We start from the raw sequence: 16,027 nt of genomic DNA on the forward strand, positions 1-16,027 counted from the left end.
CAAATTTGCATTGACCATGACAACAACACCTACATGTTCAGACTAAATAATATCACAAGTCAGCAGTACAATTTCTACTCCTTTCTTTATGTCTAGGAAAACAGTAATAATGGGTACTGAATGAAAAGATAATTTAAGATAATTATGAATTGTTGATACTTGGAATGAGAAGAAAATAATTAGTTTTATATATTTCTTCAAATAATAAGATGAGAAAACATGTTTAATTAATAAATATTTGCAGAATTCTTGAAGTGCATTAGTTTATGGATAGAAAATAAAATTAAAAATAAACATTGAGTTTTAAAACCCTTTTGATTTTCATTTTTAATTTTTAAGTGTTTTCTTGATAGAGATTTACACATGTCAGACTTAGTTTTTTAACCTCAGCTGCTATAGGTATAATTTATAACTAACTTTATGAATGAGTTTGTACTGAACCATTTATTATGAAAATGACTTCTTTTGTTTCATTCTATTGAGAAATTAGAAGCCCTCAATGTTTTCCCACATTTTTCTTTTTTCTCATATTTTTCTAAATGTTTGTAACTAAGTCTAAGATATTTTTGCTCTTTGAAAGTTTGCATCAACTATTGTTGTCAAAGTCAGAAGGATAGCAATGTTCCATTCTTAGCACTGATCCATCAAGTGGTCTCAGCAGGAATGAGTTTATGCAAAGTTGGGCATTCTAAGAGTTTCCACTAACCTCAAGGCACTTCAAGGACTGAATACAAATACCTCGCTACTCTGGGGAAATGTGTCTCCATCAAATCCTCTCTTTCAAACACTGCACAATAGAAGTCTTGTGCCTCTTGCCAGTCCACTTTACACATTTAAGCAGATTTTCTACTCAGTTTTTCCCTTGTTTGGGAAAAAATTGATCCTATATTTTTTGGAGTTCATGATTCCATCTCTGTGAGGAGACTGATTATCTTTCTGCTAAGAAGTGAGTGAAGATCATAATTTGTCTAGAAAATGCTAGATGCCCCCTCTAACTGATGAGACATGAGATAGCAACTGACCTTCTTTATTTACTGTGATACCGGCATAAGTCTATCACCAAAAGGAAAGGTTTTTTTTATTTTAAAACTATGATTTAATAGTTTCTGTATGTCTAGTCACACTAATATCTGAAAAACAAACTTGATGGCATAGGAGCAATATCAAGATGAAACTTTGCAAAGCGATGACCATACATACATGTTTCATTCTTGTGTAGAGGCTGTGTTTTGGTCACACCTGCATACAGCTTCAAATAGATTAGTTGTTTATATATAAGCAAAACAACACAAAACCAGATGCATTTTATAAATGCATAAATTTAAGTGCTTTTAAGTTTAAAAAGCTTTACGTGTGTAATGTCACTCAGTGGTAGAATACATGTGTCTTGTATATAAGGTCCTAGATTTGATCCCAGGCATATACATAAAAAGGACATTAAAAACTGAGAACTTTTGCAACAGGGTCTATAATCCCTGCAGTCAGTTATAGGTATCTAGTATCTTTAGATAAGAAACTTGATTATTATTTTTTTCTGCTGCTCTCTATGGCCTTTAATTACCTTGATAGATATGCTTGACTCATTATTAGAATCAGTCTGGCTCTGTAGCACTGGAATTTATGATCCCTAACTATTGTACTAGTGTAACCCAAGTACAACTTATATCACAGTTGCCCTGACTGCCTAATAAATAGCATCAAAGTTCCAAATCTTCTGAATCTTAATCTCGTTTATCAGATTGAGAAAATCTGCTTGTTATCAAATTCCCAGTGACATTCAAGGTTTGGTAAGTTTTGCAAACCACTAGTATAACATCCTGGGGTTTTCTTATATATGCATATGTAATTCATTTGGACTTTTAATTTTTTTTCCACAAACTGCAAGTTATTCGCTGAGTCTTTAAATAGTCCATATAGAAAGGAAAAAAAAAACCCTGAACCCTGTCCTTATAAAAGTGGAAATTTACAGCATATTTTTATCATGTTTGTTCCTAAATGTCTCCATTTGTATGAAATTGTCTTGCATTTGTTGCAATTTTTTTTTGTAAACAGAATATAGAAAATATGGAATCCTGGGTGTTTTCTATGCATTTCTGAAATTATTTCATCTCCTTTCTTCTCCCCTACCCCAATCCCCAGTTAGTATTTCCTTTGTGTCTTTTCCTGCTGGGAAAGTGCTGTGGTTTTTGTTTTGTTTATTTGTTATTTTGTTGTTGTTTTTAAGATTGTGTCCATGCTGCTAAGTTTCTAATAAAATCCGGGAAGACTGGGGGCTAAGCGAGATAGGTGCTTGTCTTACACGTGGCCCACACCAGTTCCATCCCCCGCACACCACGGAGTTCTCTGAGCCAGACCATCAGTAACCCCTGAACACAAATCCAGGAATAAGCCCTGAGCCATTGCCAGGCTTCCCCCAAGTCCCTCCCCAAATAGGAATTTTAGGAGAAATCTTTGTATTGTTTCCCATAAGGGCTGAATCAGACACTCTCACCATCAGGGATTGACCGTTTCTTTTTCAAACCACCCTCACCAATGCTAGTAATTTCCTATGTTCTTGGTGCCATTCTAACGGGCATACACAAAAATAACACCTAATCTCTGTACTTTTCCTTATATGCATATTGTCTTCAGATATATGTATTTATTTTCATTAAGTAAATAAGATTTTTTTCCCCTCATTTGGGCCACCCAAGTGCTCAGGGGTTATCCTGAGTGACACGAGAGTTCTGTCCTCAGGAAGTACTCCTCGTGGTGTGCCAGGATCAGACCCAGGTGGACTGCTTGTAAGGTAAGAATACTACCCACTGTTCTGTTGGTTGGCCCATGAGTTTGTTTTGTGGGTGAAAAATGGAAGCAAGTGAATATAGAGTAGAACAAGCTCAGGAGGAGGACATACTGAGAACATTGTGTCTGCTAGTAGGGAAACATATTTTAAATTTTATAGCACTCACACCGAGTGATATTCAGGGAGCGGAGCAATGCCAGGGATCCAAAACAGAGTCCCTCATGGGCCAGGCATTTCTCTTGATCTGTCTTCAGGCCCAAAACTTTAAAATTATTGGTCCAACTCGATTGAAATCATTGAATAAGGACTTATTTATTGGAAAGTGTCAATTAATACTTGGGATAAAGATATTTCAAAAATGGAGATATGACTGGGGGAACTCGCTCAGAGCTTTATTTTTTCAGTAGAAGAGGAGGGACCTCTTACCAATTCATTTTGCGAGGGTAGCTTAATTTATGATGCAAATGCATAATACAATATGGACGGTATCAGAAAAAAATTGTTGTAGGACAATATACCTCATGAATAACCGATTTAAACCCAAACATATTTAAGAGGTTAATTGATAGTAGCAAAACCGAGTTTATTTCAGAAACTTAAAATTGTTTGAACACATGAAAGTCAACAGATTAGTACTCACACTTACAGACTAATGGAAAAAGTTGTGTAGATGTTGAAAAAAGTATTATGGAAAAGTAATTATTCATGTATACTTTAAAATTTTTAATAAATAACTTAGGTGGATACTTAAAATGATTAAAAACTACTTACATAGAACATACAGACATTTTTTATATCATTAGTTAAATGTATCATTAGTTAAATGTTAAAAACTTTCTCCATGTAATCTGAAATATGATAAGACTATCTGTACAAAAATTCTGCTCAGAATTTCACAGAAATTCTAGCTAGAACAATAAATAAATGGTAATAAAATTTAAAGAAAGTAAAACTTTATTAATAAACACATAAAATTTATTTTAAAATTATTTTTACTTTATTAAAATACTAGAAGTAATAAATTTATAAATGTTATAAAATGCAAAGTTAATAGAATATATCAATTATATTTCTGTATACTAGCAATAAACAAATTAACATTAAAATTAAAATTTTAGTAGTATTAGTAGCTAAACACCAAAATATGAAATGCAGTTTTCAAAAAAAATCACAGGGATAAGTTTAACAAAAATATTTAAAATGTCTGCAAAATAAAATATTGGTAAGACAAATTTTAAAGTTGTGCTATATTTATAGACTTGAATGATTTAAATATATCAAAGATATAATAAATGTACCAATGGATTCAACAAACTCCATAACAGTTTCTCAGCACAGATTTTTAATTATCAAAATTTTCAAAAATTCATTTGAAAATTTGAAAATCCTAGACAAAACAAATCTATCTTGGAAAATAAGGGTTGACACTGGAGGGTTACTAAACTTCAGCATTACTCTAAAGCTTGAATAAATTATGATTTATCTGAGAGAGTATGATATTGACAAAATGAGAGACAAATGCACTGATACATTAGAAAAGACTCCAGTAGAAAACCCATGTAAATGATCCAATAATGGTAGCCATGGGAGACAAAATACTCCTACATGAGAACTGAAACAAAGTTTTCAACAGTGTTGGAAAATCTAAGCAACCCTCTCTAGATATTTTGGTCGCATACCATATACAGGATAACATTGTGATGTAGCTTGGATTTATATTCCAATGAAATTAATGTAATTTATAGCAGACAGATGCAAAGTATCTGTTTGATGTTAGGTCAGGCCAGCACTTTGTAAACATCAACACAAAAGTGTAATCATGAATCTATCATAATTGAAAGTGTGAGGCTGGGGATTGGATTTCAGGCACTGACTGCCACCCCTCTTCCCCCAAGAATCTCAGGGAATAACTCCTGGGCACTCAGCCAGGAGTAGACCCTGAGTATCACCAGGTGTTGCCCACACATAAAAACTGAAACCAAACAGACAGAACACAATGTATCGCATTTGAATCAGGAACACACCTAGCACTCCTACAATGCAAGAATAGAAGAAAAGCAACCACTTTTCCAATACACACAAAATGTAAAAATGACTTAAACCCTTCACAAAGGAAGATGTGTGACTAGTACACATACAAGTTAAATGTTTAACATTATTTGCTCCCCCCAAATTCAAAATTGAGATTACTATAGATCTCTAGAACATTGCAAGTTTCTTTGTTTCATTTGGTTTTGAGAGTACACATGACAGTACCCAAGGCTTACTCCTGGCTCTGGGTTTCGGGATTATTCCTGGTGGTACTCAGGGTACCATAATGCTGTGACAGGGATCAAACTGGAGTTGATTGCATTCAAATAAAGGGCCTTGCCACTTACATAAACTCTCCAGCTCATCATGTGAAGTTCTATTTTTAATTTTTTGAGAGGTCTCCAAACATTTTCCATAAAGGTTGAATTTGCTACAGTTAACACTGACAGTAAATGAGATTCCTAATCAACACATTCCTGTAAATTCTTATTTTTCCTAAACCTTTTGATGTAGACATTTGCTGGTATGAGTTTATATCTCTTGTTTAAATTTCTTTTGTTTTTGTTAAAAATTTAATTTTTTATTTATTCATTTTTACCATTTTATCGAGGTCCTGGAATCTACAATATTGTTAATTATCCTTTTCATGCATCATTCTGATACCACCCCAATTGCCAGAGAGCCCGCTCCCCTCCCAATGGTTCTCTCCCCTCCTGAGTTCAGTTCTATAGACAAAATTTCCAGTTCCAATAACTTTGGCTACTTGTCATTCACTCACTATGTTTCTTTATATCCCATATATGAGAGAAAGTTTTAAAAATTTAATGTGGAGTTGACACCTACATACCAGATGAATTAAGCCTAACTTCTGAAATTTCATAGAACTGCAATCAATAATAAGCTAATAATTTAAAAAATCTTCCCTTTTTGTAGATATAGAACTTTAAAAAACATTAGTATGAGTAATTCCATGCCAATACACTTAGAATATAACATGAAATTGGTTAATCCTACAAGTACACAATTAGTAAGAGCCAAAAGTGAAAACAAGAAAATTTTAAGGGAAAATGTGAATAGGCTTATAAAAGTGTAATAAAAGTGTGCTTTATCCAAACAAAAGATTATAGTAGACTTTATGTAAACAAAATATTATGTAATAGATAATGCTTAAGTATCTGCATTTATAAGTAAAAGTTTATAATGAAAATCTCCATATATGCAAAAGTTATCTGAATAGATATTGAACAGTCAGTATGAATGAAACATTAATTCATTCTTAACAACTGTAAAATCCCTTAGAAAAGTACAAGAAAATATATATTTTTTAGTCTGGTAGAAGGCAATCATGAGTTTGGCACTGAGTGTCATACTCAGTGCCAAATGCTGGGAAGTTTGTCTTGTATTTTAAATAAATTACTGAAAGGAGAGATCATGCAAGTGTTAAGGCACTTGCCTTGCATGTGGAGAAGTAGTGGTAATGATGGTGTTTTAGTTAAAATCAGGAACTTTTTTGGTAAGGAAAAGGTACTGTATCTTGACTCCATCAGTGTCTGTATCTTGATAGTCAGATTGTATTGTTTTATAAGATGTTATCATTGTGGGAAAATGGGTAATGAGTAATAATATTTATTATATCTTATAACTGCATGTACATCTACAGTGATCAAAGTAAGATGTGTAATTAAAAAGAGCCTAGAATATTAGTTAGGTCTCATCAAACATTATTTGTGCTCTGATGCTAGTAAATTTGTTATTGAATGCATCCAAGTTGATTGATTTATTAATTCAAGCATTAATTTGGCAATGTTTACTGATGTTACAATGCAATCAGTCATGTCAGCTTCTCTATTTTACTTAATAATATTTCCCAGAAAATGTAGTTGAAACAATCATTGTTTAACTTTATCCTTAAAAAAACCTGAGACTAATTGTATACTTTAAAGAAAAACAACAACAACTTTATCATAATTTCCTAAAAGTAAACTTCAAAATCTGTGCCAAGAATTATGAAAAATGACTCAAGGGCATTCTATTTGTTAAAACCTGAAAGATAGCTTCAAATTATGATTACAGATACTAGATTACATTAGCTGGAACATTAGCTTTTCCTTGTTGAAAATAAAAGCATTTTTGATAGCATATTTAGAAACTTATTTTCCCAAACATTTTAGTTCCTTTTATATATCATTTATATTAATAGAATACTTCTTATGTGTATGAATATAAATCAGTTTATATAAGAACAAAACTAGGGAATCAAAGCTATAAAATATATAAGATTCTCAACAGAGATACAAAAATAAATATGTCACAGAAGGAGTCTTGAAGGTAAGCAAAGGATTTGAGGATTTGACAATAGATGTGTTTTCCTAAAACAAAGACCACTGTTAAAACACAGCTCAAATATAGTTTTGCATGTGTTACACCTTCTGTAGTTTATGATAAAGATGATAAGAAAAAATATTTTCAACTTGTCTATAATATAAAAAGTATATCATAAACCAACATGAGGGGCCTAGAGAGGTTGTTCAATGGGTAGGATGCTTGCCTTGCTCCGAGGTTCAATTCCAGGCACCAAATATGAATCCCCAAACCTGAAAGGGTTAGTTCCTCAGCACAGGGCCTTGAGTCTACCATGGTGTATCCCTCCCCCCCAAGACAAACAAAAAAGAGCACAAAATTCCTTAGAATCAAACATGTTCTCGCTTGGCACTTGATTCTGCTTGTGTCATTAATAAAATTTCACTTATCCCCTCAAAGAAAATGTTATTTTTTTCATAGAAAACTTCTTGGAAACAGCTTTTGTCTATAGAGGAAAGGTAAGAATAACAATGTTCATATTCAGTCAGTTAGGAATAAAATATGCATTTTTCCTTACAGATACAGATTCCAAACTACTTAGAAAACATGTCTCTTGAGATTATATATAACAAAGCACTGTGTACTATATGTTGGTATGTTTCTCTATACTAATTGGTTTTATAGTTATTTAGAAAATATTTAAGGGCTAAAAACATTTATAAAATGTTGTGGTTTGAGGAAATCTGTTTTTTACAACACACCAAATTAACATTTTGAAATATGATCAGGTATATTAAGGATTTTTTTAGCCAATTTTTGATGCATTTAAATGTCTTTAGAGTAAAGTATGAGAAAACCAATCTTTTTGAGGTTAAATTGAACATCTGGGACTTGGAAATGCTGAAGATACAGTCAAATTCAAGAGCAAAAAGTTTGTATTGCTATCATTCATATTTTCTGATATTATACTATTGAAAATATTTCTAGAACAGCTGCATTGTGTTCACCTGGAACTTGCATGAAGGATGCTTTCCCCATACATAAATAAGAACTTATATGTGACACAGCACAAAATGAGAGAGCTTTCTTCACATAACATAGATGTCTTTGCTCTGTATTTTAAAAAGAAGAGAGTTTGTATACTGTCTTCTAAACTACACAGTTCTGATTTACCTTTAAATCATATAGTTTTAAAAATAACTTTATTATTGCTATTATTGTTGTTAATAATTGTCTAAGTTCTTACTTTATATGTTATGGACAATACCTAAAATATATCATTTTGAATTACTTTTCACAAAATGTAAGTTCAACACAAAGTTCTCATACCTTACCCACCAATCCCCATTACCTTTTTGTTTGAATTTTCATTTATTCATTTTTTTGGTTTTTATTTTATTGCTTTTTACAACATATTTTATGAGTATTTTTGTTTGTTTATTTGGAGGTGACACGCAGAGATGCTTGGGGCTCACTCCTAGCTCTGCACTTAGGGATCACTCTTGGTGGGCTCTGAGGACCATATGGAGATTGGGAGTCAAACTTGGGTAGTCCTGTGCAAGTCAAGTGCCGTATCCACTGTACCATTGCTCTGTCCCTTCTTTGAGTACTTAGAATCCCTTCCACTTCCTCAATTAGAACTTAAATGTATCTTATGACCTTATTGTCATCTGATTGATGAGTAAATGGCTATTACACACAGAAAACATGGAACTTCTACCCAACCTGATGAGGTCTATTGGTTTATAGTTCAGACAAAGGGTGAAAACACTAGAAGGGTTGGACTCAGTGAAAGATGGGACCTCTTAATTATTTGCTCTCCTATTGTTTCAGGGCATCTATATTCCTGAGGCTTTTCGGCACTCATCTCACCAAACTGGCAGGGCTTTTCCATGAAAATCTCCTTGGGATACTATCATAGATGAAGTCCCTTGAAAATGACTTCCGCCCCAGGTAGGAAGTTGACCCAAGTGAGTTCTTAGACTCTTGAGAGATGAGCTCAGTTATAAGAGGAAAAAGTGTTTTGAGACTTGAAACACAGGAAGAAAGTGAGTAAAATTGGATTTAAATGGAAATCTGATGTTCATTTGAATTTGTACCAGTTATGCTTGGAATGCCTGATGCATTTGATTTTCAAGTTTAGAACAGTATTATATAAAAATGCCTTGATAATTCCAGAAAAGAATATGTCTAAGGGGAATGAGGAAGTAAAGGTGTCTTTTATTACTTTCAGCTTTGCCTTAAATCCATTTAATTATAACAGTAGCTTATATCTCTAATAGCTTTTCAGGGCACTTTGTGATAATGTAACTTTATTTTATTCTCACTGTCGATCTTCACGTGGGCAAGGCAACTAGTATTTTTCTCCATAGTTTTGACAAGAAAACTGGGGGGCAGAAAGTTGGTTATATTATTCACGGTGAATCAAATAACAATAAAGTTGATGTATTTCTTTTTATTTAAAATGAATATCTTCAATTAAAATTTTATTTTGGTTTTGGGCCACACCTGGTGTTGCATAGGGTTTACTCATAGCTCTGCACTCAGATCACTCCTTGCAGTGGTCCAGAGACCATACAGTTACATTGAATGGAACATGGGTCATCCATGTGCAAGGCATGTGCCCTACTTGCTGAACTATCTCTTTGGATCAGAATGTTTTGTAATTTCTTTCAAAGGTATTTCTGTTTCTAATATAAAAAATTAGAAGATTTGTAGACATTCCTTCTCCTATGATATATATATATATATATATATATATATATATATATACAATACACATAGTTTAGGAGACCTGATTTGGAGACATACATGAGTTATTTTTTTAATTTAAAAATTGAATGCTTTTAATTTGAAAAAAGTGGTTTTGTTTTTAAAAGTAGGGACTGCTTACAGCAATGCTGGTTATGATGGTAGGTGGGGGCAGATATAGGCTCAGCAGTGCTGGGTTCTCTGTTGCAGCATGGCGGTAGGGTCTGGTGGCACGTGCATTGCTCTGGTCAATGGAACTCAGGACTATGCAACACCTGGGCAGAAGGGCTGTGGTCACAAAGTGTCAGTGATCAAATATAGGCTATGGATGTATTTTACCACTTGCAATTTCCTTGGCCCTTGAAAAGAGTACTTCTGGAAAAACTGAGTTATACTATACTGACACGTGTGGAGATAGGAACTAAATTCAAGAATAGAGTTCTCTATGCTATTTTTTAAGTACATGTATTTCTCTCAGCACTAATAGTTTTTGGCTGTTTTATATCTGTGCAGCTGCAGCTGTTTGGGGACTGCCAGTTGAAAACCACCTCTCTCTGATAAGCCCTAATATTTATTTTAGTTTAGTTTTAAACATGTAAATGTATACTTTGGCATGATTTTATTTACATATAATTTTGGTGATTGAAAGTTCCTGTGATTTGTTTGCTTTTCATTATGCATGCCCATTGAGTTTTCTTAATTTCCAAGTTTTTTTTTTTTTTGGTGGGGTGGGGAGTTGAAGATTTTAAGTACTACAGGTTGGTTTTTTTTTTCAGTTTATGTGCAAATTCTGGGAGAAAACTCCAGGATTGAAGCACATGCCTGCCATAGCAGGGTGCCCATCAACACTGTGGAGATTCAGAAAGGTTAGAATAGCAAATATCCAGGCAAAAGCAACAGAAATTGATCAGGGGCCTCCAAGAACTGAGCTCTACCCAGTGTGTGGGGCAGTGGTAGGGAGCTGGGCGGAGACCATGGAACAATGGTGGAGGGACGCTAACCCTGATGGTGCATTGTGTACGTGAAGTTTATTTTTAACAGTATTGTAACATGTATCACTGCAGTGAAGATTACAAGGGATAAAGTGTCAGAAAAATGTATTTAAGGAATCAAGGAGATAGCTAGAGGGCTGCTGTGCATATCAGAGAGCCAGGTGCTTACCTTGGCGTATCATTATTCCATGACCCTCAGCACTGCCAAGTGTGTGCCAAGCTCTCTATTCCAAAGAAGTGCCCAGGAATACAAATTTCTGGGTGTTTTTCTTTTAATTAAGGCAACATGATTGCTCATATCTTATAGTTTTTTTAAAAAAAAATTTTATTAAATCATCATGTGGAAAGTTACAAAGTTCTCAGGTTTATATGTCAGTTATACAATATTCAAACACCCATCCCTTCACCAGTGCCCATATTCCACCACCAGAAACCCCAGTATACCCCCCGCCCCCACCCCCTACCCCCTACTGAAAAACTAATGAATTTCACTACATTTTTTCTTTACCTTGATTACATTCCATAATTCAACACAAAACTCACTATAGTTGTTGGAGTTTCCAACCAAGAGAGACAGACCTACTACATTTGATAATTAGTTTTTCATTGCTGGAAATGAAGAGATATGTAGCCCCACTGCTACAAGTACATAACTCTCTCTCTCTCTCTCTCTCTCTCTCTCTCTCTCTCTCTCTTTTATTTTCCTTTTTCCTTTTCCCTTTTTTTTTCCCCCCTCATCCCCCTTCCCGCGCCTCATAGTATGGTGTACGCCATGCCATGTCGGCCAGCGTGGGGCTTTTGCTAAGTTCACAGTCCAGAGAGGTGGCTGCTACATTAAAAACCTTTAAAATTTCAACAAAAACTTACTGTTATTATTTGGAGTTTCCCCCCCAGGTCAGACCTGTTCAAAAGGAACCGTTTCACATTGCTGACAATTATAAATGTTAAGTCGCATGGACGCGGCAGCGTCCGCGCGGTTTTGGATTTCTGTATAAAGTCCAGGGAAAATTCTGCCAGAAATTACATAGCTCAGCTCACAGTCCCCATGCATTGCTGTAGGAAGTCTCTGAATTCAAAGTCTTTAGGCGCAGAGGGTCTGATTCGCGCTCAGCGGCTCCGGATTTATCTGGGCCGAGGGCGTGCTGGTTACGCCTCCTTCCCATGAGTTCCTGAGCCCCAAAAGTAAAAACCGAATACCTCTGGGTTTGGAGTCACAGAAGATGGCGCCTGCCACATGGGTGCCGCCAGCCTGCTGCTTTCCGTGCAGGAAGACAGGGTGGGGAGGAAAAAAAAATCCACCCCCGGCAGCACAGAGTTGTAGCCCAGTTCGCAGTCCCAGTGCATTGCTCTCGGATGCTGCGCTGGATGCCTGAATGTGTTACATCTCTGGAAATCAAAGTCTTTAGGCGCAGAGGGTCCAATTGCGCTCAGCGGCTCCGGATTTATCTGGGCCGAGGGCGGATCATATCTTATAGTTTTTAAAAATCATATTCTTACCATATTTGGCACATCTTTTCTTTCTTTCTTTCTTTCTTTCTTTCTTTCTTTCTTTCTTTCTTTCTTTCTTTCTTTCTTTCTTTCTTTCTTTCTTTCTTTCTTTCTTTCTTTCTTTCTTTCTTTCTTTCTTTCTTTTTTCTTTCTTTCTTTCTTTCTTTCTTTCTTTCTTTCTTTCTTTCTTTCTGGTGGAGCAGTTGACATTGGTAGTAAGATTGGTGCTAGAACATTATATGTATAAAACTCAACTACCAATAACTTTGTAAGTCACGGCTCTTTGGAAGAATTTTGAAAATTAAAAAATGAATAGTTATGGGATAACCTCATGTGTAATTTAGAATATTCTAATGATCAAGAATGAAAATAGCCATTCAGTTAGTAGATGGCTGCAAAAGCACATGAGAGATTCCATGATAATCTAAATCACTGTAAATGATAAAATGAGCAATGGAGGTAGAAAATTGCTCAAAATAAGAGAGTAAGCTCAAATTGGGTACTTTATGCTAAATGCTATAGAATAAAACCTAGACTAAATTACAATTCAATTCTCCCAGAAATGAAATTTAAATTCAATGAATGAAGAATCTGTTCATCAGTCAGAGATAGGTCAGTGGTTTGACGGCCTTGTTCTGTTTGCAGGAGATCAAGTTATGTCTCTGGTATCACGATTCCCCCCAGCACCTCCAAGAACAAATCCCAAGCATGATACTCAAAGTTGCGTCTGAGTTCCTTGGTTTTCTTTGCCCTGATTCTTCCCCCTGGCCCCCAATAAAACAAAAACACCTGATGTCCTCTAATCAGGTAATCTCTAAAGGAAAGTCACCTCACAACAACAACACATCATCCTTTCAACCGAGTAAAACTCCTTCTTCTCACTCCCTCCTCTCTATAAGTCTGTTTCTGTACAGCTCCTTGAAGCGCTTTTCTGTCTGTCAGATTGGGGAATGTTTCCTGATTTATGAATTATTGAAGAAAACCAGTAAGGTTTAAAAAATTTACTCAGTTGATTTTTTTTCATTTTTTCCTCTTTTTTTATGCTTTTCTCTTTTATTTTTCCTTTTTTTCCCAGTTTTGCCTGTGTGCTGTAACTCAGAGTGTGTCTTTACATGCTGGGCTTAAGAGAATCATGGCTTTTGTTTTAATATTGCACTTCTTAAACCCAGCTATCACACCATATCACAAGTCTTTCATCAAAGCTAGGACACAGATCGCTTGGCTAGTATCAAATGCTAAATTGAATTTTGTTTTTAACATCATCAAAAAGTTTCAGGATAAGAGGGGGATGAAATTAGAATAAAGAATGAAAATAAAACTTAATTTACTATAAAATGATAAAAACATTTTATAGTAGATTAAATTTGTCACGTCCATTAATGAATATTGTATTAAATGTATGTAGTATGTATAAAAATCATGACATCAAGTCATTACCCATGCTAGTATAAAGTAACTATGGTAGATTTTAAATAGACTAACTTTCATAAATATGAATATATAACCATAATATGTATACATGCAAGGAAAAGAGACAGGAAGCATATTAAATATAACATGAATTTTTGATGTTTTGGGGTGTTTCTATTCTTGCTCCCCTGTATTAACCATATATTTTGTGCAGTGAACATGTAATAAATCTTACCTCCTTCACTTCTCATTTATTTTCTTTGTTCAATAAATGCTGTATTTTATTTTCAGTAGGGACACTTTAAAATTCTTCTCTTGGCTTTGAAAAAGATTTTAAAATGAGTGAATCATAATGCTTGTCATGAGGTTTTATAATTTTATAGGTGTAGAGGAAAAAATGCCAGTGAATATACCAATATATCAAAAATAATCATGCCACTGCAGTTAGAGAAGCACAAACAAAATACTATGAAGGTTAAGGGTGACAAATATTTAGTTGTCAGTGGCATTTGAGTTGAGCTGTGAAGTATCAGGGATGTGTTTTGACAGTTTGTGGAATAGCATTCTCAGCTGAGGGAACAGAAATAGCAGAGTTATAGAGGAAGGAATGCATATGCCGTGTATTGAGAAAATAACTGATGTAGTATGGCTAAAGTGTAGAAGTATCTAGTTATGGCATAAATTTAAGGGACTAGATGTATGAAAGTATTCAAGTATAGTGTGCCATAAGAAAGTGGGGACATGTAATTGAAGGTTATGAAACATGGACAAAAATGTAATAGAAAATTTTTGGTTATGAGATAGATGTATGTGTTGTGCTTATAGGTGATACACAACTGTATGAAGTATACTTCTATATATTTAGATATTAGTTACAATCCATCTTTGGGTTACATAGATTATATCATACACATAAGGCACAAAATTGATATTTAGTGAAAAGATAGAGCCTCATGTTTTTCTTCCTTTCCAGAAATATTTAATGATTTATTTTGAGTTCTAATAATACTGTAGACATATATTTGTGGATTAAAATTTTTTCTCTAAGTCCCATGTACAGCCAGTCCATTATATGTAAAATTTATTTGGAAGAACAGAAAGCATTGTCGCCTTTGGAATGAACTGGGTGGTGCCTTCTATGGATCCTACTGGCCTTCTTCTTTAAATTTCTTTGACTTAGGGCTATAAGAGGAAGCCAAAGTTAGCATTATGGCTGCCCTTTGTCGCATTGCTGCAGTTTGGAACTTTGCGTTAGTCAACAGCACTTGGAGAATCTTATTACTTACTCGTGAACATTTGCTCTTGGTTGTAAACTGGTAAATAAACAAAGGCTTTGCATGAAAGAGCAATGACATTTCAGAAATTCTCGGGAAAAAATGTCTTTTTGAGCCCCTGATTATAAAGAGAGGAAACCAAGATGTTACATTTTACAGTCATTTGTACCCCCATTTGTATCTGACAGATTGGATTTAACACATGGAAACTGGAAGACTACTTGTCTTTAAAAACGGTCTAATTACATTTGGAACTTAAGGGAAATAGAAGATTCCAGGATATTTTTGTTTTGAATTTGAAATTGGGGACAGCGCATGCACAGTTGTTTGTTTTCACACTTTATGGGAATGAATCACACCATGTCGACCGTGAGATTTAATTATGTATTTAGCAGAGAAACTGGAGATGCGCCAGTGCAATAGCTGAGCTGCTGGAATAGCCCTGCACAGCCCTTCCCGTTTCCAGACACTACAAACCTTTTCTAATAGCACGTTTAACGTAGAAGATAGAATGGTGTTGATGAGCTGAATCAAATCTCAGTGGAATGCTTCTGCTAGGAAACAAATGGTGATGTCAAAAGAAGGACATTTCTATAAGGGGAGCTAAACCACTGAACCTCTGGGCATAGGGCTAGCTTTAATTGAAATGGTTCAAGCAAAACATGTCTTCTCTGCCTATTCCCATTGTTCTTTTTGTCTACAGGTCAGTGCATGAATTCTCTGCCTTCCAAATCTTCACACATATATAGAACTTGTATTATTCAGAGCCTTGGGGGAAAATGAGTAAGATAAAATTTGATTTTTAATTAAAGATACTTATTATTTCTATTTTTTCTTAATATTTAGTTCAGAACCGGGTTGGCTAAAAACTTCTTAGGTTTACACGTGTTCAGTCATTTCTTTTTCTAAGACCAACTAACTAAATAGGTTAACTTTTTCTTTTTAATAAAACTTTTACTTATTTATTTATTTTTTTGGTAAAAGAGACTAAAACC

The 16,027-nt window shown here is 34.5% G+C and overlaps 1 non-coding gene across 1 annotated transcript; it reads right to left on the minus strand.

The window, feature by feature from the left end:
• Positions 1 to 13,421: 13,421 nt before the first annotated feature.
• LOC129400988 (small Cajal body-specific RNA 1) lies at positions 13,422 to 13,586 on the minus strand. The gene has a single exon (XR_008628026.1). It is a non-coding gene; the product is annotated as a small Cajal body-specific RNA 1 (non-coding RNA).
• Positions 13,587 to 16,027: the final 2,441 nt, after the last annotated feature.

The sequence above is a fragment of the Sorex araneus genome, chromosome 1 (genome assembly GCF_027595985.1).
Source record: "Sorex araneus isolate mSorAra2 chromosome 1, mSorAra2.pri, whole genome shotgun sequence".
In the NCBI taxonomy this organism is placed as follows: domain Eukaryota; kingdom Metazoa; phylum Chordata; class Mammalia; order Eulipotyphla; family Soricidae; genus Sorex; species Sorex araneus.